Source organism: Telmatherina bonti (genome assembly GCF_933228915.1).
Source record: "Telmatherina bonti genome assembly, chromosome: 7".
Classification (NCBI taxonomy): domain Eukaryota; kingdom Metazoa; phylum Chordata; class Actinopteri; order Atheriniformes; family Telmatherinidae; genus Telmatherina; species Telmatherina bonti.
The window spans coordinates 6,680,305-6,689,316 of record NC_136625.1 but is presented as its reverse complement, the minus strand read 5'-3'; positions in this window follow the sequence as shown (position 1 = coordinate 6,689,316).

Below are 9,012 nucleotides of genomic sequence, written 5' to 3'. Positions count from 1 at the left end.
CTGCTGTAAACATGTTTATTTCTACTGTAAACATGTTTATTCCTGCTGTAAACATGTTTATTTCTGCTGTAAACATGTTTAAACATGTTTATTCCTGCTGTAAACATGTTTATTCCTGCTGTAAACATGTTTATTCCTGCTGTAAACATGTTTATTTCTACTGTAAACATGTTTATTCCTGCTGTAAACATGTTTATTTCTGCTGTAAACATGTTTATTCCTGCTGTAAACATGTTTAAACATGTTTATTCCTGCTGTAAACATGTTTATTCTTGCTGTAAACATGTTTATTCCTGCTGTAAACCTGTTTATTCCTGCTGTAAACCTGTTTATTCCTGCTGTAAACATGTTTATTTCTACTGTAAACATGTTTATTCCTGCTGTAAACATGTTTATTCCTGCTGTGAAGTTGGTCTTTTTAACATGGGAGTCTATGGGGATTCGCTCTGTTTTGCAGCCCCTAGTGGATGAAGGGGGAACTGCAGTTAATTACTTTTAACCACCAGAGGTTGCTGATTGGTCCTCACCTTGCAGGTATGGAAGCCACGCCCACCTGTCTGACGTAGAACTTGGGAGAAAACATGGCCTCCGTGGGACAGACTTCGGCTTCTGAGGTGTAAAAGTAACACTGGACTTTATTCTTTGACCTTCATCTGGAGACAAACAGCAGCTCAAGTTTAGACTCGACTCAAATCCTCAGATTGAACCTGAATGTTAATCGTAGTTAGTTTATTTATACATACATGTGTACATATGTACATACACACACGTATATACATTCTAATTAAAATAATAATAATCAAATATTAATAACAATAATTCCTCATCAATTCAATAAATAAATACGTGAGATAAAAGAAGTTGGAAAAAGGAGTGGGAAGAAGTGAACACTTCCCCTGCACGTCACAACATACTATTTACATTTACCATCTATATTTACATTCACATATTTACACTTACACATTTCCATATACCTCCATTCATAAACACACATCCACACAGATATCCTACATATATACATTTACTTACAGCCATATCTACACACATGTTCATAATAAAGTCAACATGTGATGAAGAAATCTTACCTGGTGTGGAATCAGACGTCTTCTGATGACGAAGCAAACCGCTGGAGGAGCTGCAGATGGAGGGTTTGAAGCTGCTGTCTCAGCACCCTTATGACCTCCAGCAGCTCGTCTTTCTCCTCCCAGTGACGGCACAGCGCTTGTGGCCTTTAGCACCGATGCGAACCATAAACATGTTTTAAAAGACCACCTGCAGGTCTCCTGTATGAAGTCTGGTGTCTTTATGGAACGAGTGGAAGCTCAGTGGGAAGTTTTACCAACTTGACTGGTGGTCATAAGAGCTACTTGTCCTTTTCCGGAGCTTATAAACAGTCCTGACGGTATATCTGGTGTGACTTCGGTTGTTTCATTTTGCTGTGATGTGATAGGAGCGGGATGTAAACCAGAAACAGCTACACCAGGATGGAGAAACGGGGCCTGGTAGTGTTTCAGAGAATTCTGGTTTTATTTCACATCAAACCCAGATGGACGACTTACAAATCCAAACCGATTTAATCACCTTATGGGACGAGCTACGTCTCCTGGCTGTGAGGAAGGCATCAGCTCATCAGAGAGCAGACTGCCATCTAAACTGACTGGTGAATCTGTTGGACTGAAGTCAGCAGCTGGTCCTGTCCCTGAACGCCACCACCTCCACTCTGGAAATCTATATTTACAGGGAGCAGCATGCCGGAGATCCTGCCCCCCCCCCACCTCACACAGAAATGCATGACACACACTGTAGTTTGTTCATTTTCATGGATAGAGACCGTGACCTCTGCTCCAGCTCAGGCAAACAAGCGCTTTTTAATTAGACAGTTAATGATGTACAGCGGGGAGGACCGATAATGACAGCTACAGGCCATATCCAACCTCTTCTGTCCTTGTTTTCAAGCCACCAACTCCCACAGCTTCAGTAATTGGGCCGACAGCCTGTTATTTCAGCCCAAAATGGACTTTTACAGTGGATTTAGCAAAGAGCAGCAACATCCTGGTAAAATTCAGAAAATTAACTCCAACGACAGAATTAGGAGTAAAATTTATGACCGACGACCCAGTTTAGATAAAATGACTATAGAAAGAATCTATAAACTAACCTTTGGCAGCGTTTTCACCTCCTAGCGCTGGTTTTCTATGAAATCACTAAAAGCGCTGCAAGTCCATCAGGTTGGACGGTTTCTGATGGTCCAGCGATCTCCTGGTCCGACGGACTCTCAACCCCTCCGTCACATCCAAACACTCGCCCTGAAGCCGCTGCAGCGTAGCTTTAGGCCTGTTCTTCGGGTCACTAGTTGTGTTTTCATTATAGTTTTTTGCAAAATATAAGCAATATTTCTAAAATTTTGACATATGTTCAGGTTTCCATTAAAAAGTATTGGATATATTTGCATAGGTTGGTAAAATCTCGTCCTGTGGGAATTTATTCAATTTCCCTACGGGGATAAATAAAGTAAATGTTAATTCACTTTGAGGAAGATGGAAATATGACATGTTTTGTGTCATGGAGCAGATATTTCAGCTGCAGCTATCGGTCACTGGTCATGTGAAAACCCACATCGCGTCTGGTGATGTGTAAACGTGAAAAGTGCTTCCATTAGACTTCTGGAATATACTTCTAAATGGACACGTTGGAAAAATCACCTCATGAGAACGCAAAAAAACCTTGTAGTGATATTTGAGAGATTTTTTCTGAATGCGGGAGTTTAAACTACCAGATGTTTAAACTGCAGTATTTAGGTTTTGTGCAGTTTTAGGGGAAGTGCAGCCAGACTGGGAACCGTTAAAGTTAGAGCACGCTCAGACCATTACCGCAGGATTTTCTACCACACTTAGCATTAAAATGGAAGCTGCTGCTTTTCATGGTTGCCAGCATATATTTTGTTCTACGGTTCATCTTCATCTTCAGTCGCTGCAGCTGATCCTGCACAGGTCCTGTGGGTAGTTTTGCGAGTACAGTTTAGTTTAGATAAATGGGCTTTGTTGGCACGGCAACCACAGCAAAAGGAAGGTGGTTAAAAGCGTGATTGGTCCAGCAAAGTATGAACTGATCTCCCGAGTTTATGAACCAGTTGGACCAATAAATAAATAGGGGTTAGGCCAGGCGGACCCCACGGAGACCAGACTGGTGTCCGCCTGGTCCCCGTGGGGTCCGTCTGGTCCCCGTCTGGTCCGTCTGGTCACCGAGTGGTCCGCCTGGTCCGCCTGGTCCCCGCCTGGTCCGCCTGGTCCCCGTCTGGTCCGTCTGGTCCCCGTGTGGTCCGCCTGGTCCCCGTCTGGTCCGTCTGGTCCCCGTGGGGTCCGTCTGGTCCCCGTGGGGTCCGTCTGGTCCGCCTGGTCCCCGTGGGGTCCGCCTGGTCCCCGTGGGGTCCGTCTGGTCCCCGTGTGGTCCGCCTGGTCCGCCTGGTCCCCGCCTGGTCCGCCTGGTCCCCGTCTGGTCCGCCTGGTCCCCGTCTGGTCCGTCTGGTCCGCCTGGTCCCCGTGGGGTCCGTCTGGTCCCCGTGTGGTCCGCCTGGTCCGCCTGGTCCCCGCCTGGTCCGCCTGGTCACCGTGTGGTCTGTCTGGTCCCCGTGTGGTCCGCCTGGTCCGTCTGGTCCCCGTGTGGTCCGCCTGGTCCGCCTGGTCCCCGCCTGGTCCGCCTGGTCCCCGTGGGGTCCGTCTGGTCCCCGTGTGGTCCGCCTGGTCCGCCTGGTCCCCGCCTGGTCCCCGTCTGGTCCGTCTGGTCCCCGTGGGGTCCGTCTGGTCCCCGTGTGGTCCGCCTGGTCCCCGTGTGGTCCGTCTGGTCCCCGTGTGGTCCGTCTGGTCCCCGTCTGGTCCGCCTGGTCCCCGTCTGGTCCGCCTGGTCCCCGTGGGGTCCGTCTGGTCCCCGTGGGGTCCGTCTGGTCCCCGTGGGGTCCGCCTGGTCCCCGTCTGGTCCGCCTGGTCCCCGTGGGGTCCGCCTGGTCCCCGTCTGGTCCGCCTGGTCCCCGTGTGGTCCGTCTGGTCCCCGTGGGGTCCGTCTGGTCCCCGTGTGGATCGCCTGGTCCCCGTGTGGATCGCCTGGTCACCGTGGGGTCCGTCTGGTCACCGTGGGGTCCGCCTGGTCCCCGAGTGGTCCGTCTGGTCCCCGTGGGGTCCGCCTGGTCACCGAGTGGTCCGCCTGGTCACCGAGTGGTCCGTCTGGTCCCCGAGTGGTCCGTCTGGTCACCGAGTGGTCCGTCTGGTCACCGAGTGGTCCGTCTGGTCCCCGAGTGGTCCGTCTGGTCACCGAGTGGTCCGTCTGGTCCCCGAGTGGTCCGTCTGGTCCCCGTGGGGTCCGTCTGGTCCCCGTGGGGTCCGTCTGGTCCCCGTGGGGTCCGCCTGGTCCCCGTGTGGTCCGCCTGGTCCCCGTGTGGTCCGCCTGGTCCCCGAGTGGTCCGCCTGGTCACCGTGTGGTCCGCCTGGTCACCGAGTGGTCCGTCTGGTCACCGTGTGGTCCGTCTGGTCCCCGTGTGGTCCGCCTGGTCACCGAGTGGTCCGCCTGGTCACCGAGTGGTCCGCCTGGTCCCCGTGTGGTCCGCCTGGTCACCGAGTGGTCCGCCTGGTCCCCGAGTGGTCCGCCTGGTCACCGAGTGGTCCGTCTGGTCACCGAGTGGTCCGTCTGGTCCCCGTGGGGTCCGCCTGGTCCCCGTGGGGTCCGCCTGGTCCCCGTGTGGTCCGCCTGGTCCCCGAGTGGTCCGCCTGGTCACCGTGTGGTCCGCCTGGTCACCGAGTGGTCCGTCTGGTCACCGAGTGGTCCGTCTGGTCCCCGTGTGGTCCGCCTGGTCACCGAGTGGTCCGTCTGGTCACCGAGTGGTCCGTCTGGTCCCCGTGTGGTCCGCCTGGTCACCGAGTGGTCCGTCTGGTCCCCGTGTGGTCCGCCTGGTCACTGAGTGGTCCGCCTGGTCCGCGTGGGGTCCGCCTGGTCACCGTGTGGTCCGCCTGGTCCCCGTGTGGTCCGCCTGGTCCCCGAGTGGTCCGCCTGGTCACCGTGTGGTCCGCCTGGTCCCCGTGTGGTCCGCCTGGTCACCGTGTGGTCCGCCTGGTCACCGTGTGGTCCGCCTGGTCCCCGAGTGGTCCGCCTGGTCACCGTGTGGTCCGCCTGGTCACCGAGTGGTCCGCCTGGTCACCGAGTGGTCCGCCTGGTCCCCGAGTGGTCCGCCTGGTCCCCGTGTGGTCCGCCTGGTCCCCGAGTGGTCCGCCTGGTCCCCGTGTGGTCCGCCTGGTCCCCGTGTGGTCCGCCTGGTCACCGAGTGGTCCGTCTGGTCCGCGTGGGGTCCGTCTGGTCCCCGTGTGGTCCGCCTGGTCACCGTGTGGTCCGCCTGGTCACCGTGTGGTCCGCCTGGTCCCCGTGTGGTCCGCCTGGTCCCCGTGTGGTCCGCCTGGTCACCGAGTGGTCCGCCTGGTCCCCGTGTGGTCCGCCTGGTCCCCGTGTGGTCCGCCTGGTCCCCGTGTGGATCGCCTGGTCCCCGTGTGGATCGCCTGGTCCCCGTGGGGTCCGCCTGGTCCGCGTGGGGTCCGCCTGGTCACCGAGTGGTCCGCCTGGTCCCCGTGGGGTCCGCCTGGTCCCCGTGGGGTCCGCCTGGTCCGCGTGGGGTCCGCCTGGTCACCGAGTGGTCCGCCTGGTCCCCGTGTGGTCCGCCTGGTCCCCGTGTGGTCCGCCTGGTCCCCGAGTGGTCCGCCTGGTCACCGAGTGGTCCGCCTGGTCACCGTGGGGTCCGCCTGGTCACCGTGGGGTCCGCCTGGTCCCCGTGGGGTCCGCCTGGTCCCCGTGTGGATCGCCTGGTCCCCGTGTGGTCCGCCTGGTCACCGAGTGGTCCGCCTGGTCACCGAGTGGTCCGCCTGGTCACCGAGTGGTCCGCCTGGTCCCCGAGTGGTCCGCCTGGTCCCCGTGTGGTCCGTGTGGTCCCCGTGTGGTCCGCCTGGTCACCGAGTGGTCCGCCTGGTCCCCGTGTGGTCCGCCTGGTCCCCGTGTGGTCCGCCTGGTCACCGAGTGGTCCGCCTGGTCCCCGTGTGGTCCGCCTGGTCCCCGAGTGGTCCGCCTGGTCACCGAGTGGTCCGCCTGGTCACCGAGTGGTCCGCCTGGTCCCCGAGTGGTCCGCCTGGTCACCGAGTGGTCCGTCTGGTCCCCATGTGGTCCGCCTGGTCACTGAGTGGTCCGCCTGGTCACCGAGTGGTCCGCCTGGTCCCCGTGTGGTCCGCCTGGTCCCCGTCTGGTCCGTCTGGTCCCCGTGGGGTCCGTCTGGTCCCCGTGGGGTCCGCCTGGTCCCCGTCTGGTCCGCCTGGTCCCCGTGGGGTCCGTCTGGTCCCCGTGGGGTCCGTCTGGTCCCCGTGGGGTCCGCCTGGTCCCCGCCTGGTCCGCCTGGTCCCCGTCTGGTCCGTCTGGTCCCCGTGGGGTCCGTCTGGTCCCCGTGGGGTCCGCCTGGTCCCCGTCTGGTCCGCCTGGTCCCCGTGTGGATCGCCTGGTCCCCGTGTGGATCGCCTGGTCCCCGTGTGGTCCGTCTGGTCCCCGTGTGGTCCGCCTGGTCCCCGAGTGGTCCGCCTGGTCCCCGAGTGGTCCGCCTGGTCACCGAGTGGTCCGTCTGGTCACCGAGTGGTCCGCCTGGTCCCCGTGGGGTCCGCCTGGTCCCCGTGGGGTCCGCCTGGTCCCCGTGTGGATCGCCTGGTCCCCGTGTGGTCCGCCTGGTCCCCGTGTGGTCCGCCTGGTCCCCGTGTGGTCCGCCTGGTCACCGAGTGGTCCGCCTGGTCACCGAGTGGTCCGTCTGGTCCCCGTGTGGTCCGTCTGGTCCCCGTGTGGTCCGCCTGGTCACCGAGTGGTCCGCCTGGTCCCCGTGTGGTCCGCCTGGTCACTGAGTGGTCCGCCTGGTCCGCGTGGGGTCCGCCTGGTCACCGTGTGGTCCGCCTGGTCCCCGTGTGGATCGCCTGGTCACCGAGTGGTCCGCCTGGTCCCCGAGTGGTCCGCCTGGTCCCCGTGTGGTCCGCCTGGTCCCCGAGTGGTCCGCCTGGTCACCGTGTGGTCCGCCTGGTCACCGTGTGGTCCGCCTGGTCCCCGTGTGGATCGCCTGGTCACCGAGTGGTCCGCCTGGTCCCCGAGTGGTCCGCCTGGTCCCCGTGTGGTCCGCCTGGTCCCCGAGTGGTCCGCCTGGTCCCCGTGTGGTCCGCCTGGTCACCGAGTGGTCCGCCTGGTCCCCGAGTGGTCCGTCTGGTCCCCGTGTGGTCCGCCTGGTCACCGAGTGGTCCGCCTGGTCCGCGTGGGGTCCGTCTGGTCCCCGTGTGGTCCGCCTGGTCACCGAGTGGTCCGCCTGGTCACCGTGTGGTCCGCCTGGTCACCGTGTGGTCCGCCTGGTCCCCGTGTGGTCCGCCTGGTCACCGAGTGGTCCGTCTGGTCCCCGTGTGGTCCGTCTGGTCCCCGTGTGGTCCGCCTGGTCACCGTGTGGTCCGCCTGGTCACCGAGTGGTCCGCCTGGTCACCGAGTGGTCCGCCTGGTCCCCGAGTGGTCCGTCTGGTCCCCGTGTGGTCCGTCTGGTCCCCGTGTGGTCCGCCTGGTCACCGAGTGGTCCGTCTGGTCCCCGTGTGGTCCGTCTGGTCCCCGTGTGGTCCGCCTGGTCACCGTGTGGTCCGCCTGGTCACCGTGTGGTCCGTCTGGTCCCCGTGTGGTCCGCCTGGTCACCGAGTGGTCCGTCTGGTCCCCGTGTGGTCCGTCTGGTCCCCGTGTGGTCCGCCTGGTCACCGAGTGGTCCGTCTGGTCCCCGTGTGGTCCGTCTGGTCCCCGTGTGGTCCGCCTGGTCCCCGAGTGGTCCGCCTGGTCACCGTGTGGTCCGCCTGGTCCCCGTGTGGTCCGCCTGGTCACCGAGTGGTCCGCCTGGTCACCGAGTGGTCCGCCTGGTCCCCGTGTGGTCCGCCTGGTCACCGAGTGGTCCGTCTGGTCCCCGTGTGGTCCGCCTGGTCACTGAGTGGTCCGCCTGGTCCGCGTGGGGTCCGTCTGGTCCCCGTGTGGTCCGCCTGGTCACCGAGTGGTCCGTCTGGTCCCCGTGTGGTCCGCCTGGTCACTGAGTGGTCCGCCTGGTCCGCGTGGGGTCCGTCTGGTCCCCGTGTGGTCCGCCTGGTCACCGTGTGGTCCGCCTGGTCACCGTGTGGTCCGCCTGGTCCCCGTGTGGTCCGCCTGGTCCCCGTGTGGTCCGCCTGGTCCCCGTGTGGTCCGCCTGGTCCCCGTGTGGTCCGCCTGGTCCCCGTGTGGATCGCCTGGTCCCCGTGTGGATCGCCTGGTCCCCGTGTGGTCCGCCTGGTCACCGAGTGGTCCGCCTGGTCCCCGTGTGGTCCGCCTGGTCACCGAGTGGTCCGCCTGGTCCCGTCTGGTCCGCCTGGTCCCCGTGTGGTCCGTCTGGTCCCCGTGTGGTCCGTCTGGTCACCGAGTGGTCCGCCTGGTCCCCGAGTGGTCCGCCTGGTCACCGTGTGGTCCGCCTGGTCACCGTGTGGTCCGCCTGGTCACCGTGTGGTCCGCCTGGTCCCGTGGTGTCCGCCTGGTCACCGTGTGGTCCGCCTGGTCACCGAGTGGTCCGCCTGGTCACCGAGTGGTCCGCCTGGTCACCGAGTGGTCCGCCTGGTCACCGAGTGGTCCGCCTGGTCACCGAGTGGTCCGTCTGGTCCCCGTGTGGTCCGCCTGGTCACCGAGTGGTCCGCCTGGTCACCGAGTGGTCCGCCTGGTCCCCGTGTGGTCCGCCTGGTCCCCGTGTGGTCCGTCTGGTCACCGTGTGGTCCGTCTGGTCACCGAGTGGTCCGTCTGGTCCCCGTGTGGTCCGCCTGGTCACCGAGTGGTCCGCCTGGTCACCGAGTGGTCCGCCTGGTCCCCGTGTGGTCCGCCTGGTCCCGTCTGGTCCGCCTGGTCACCGTGTGGTCCGCCTGGTCCCCGTGGGGTCCGCCTGGTCCCCGTGTGGTCCGCCTGGTCCCCGTGTGGTCC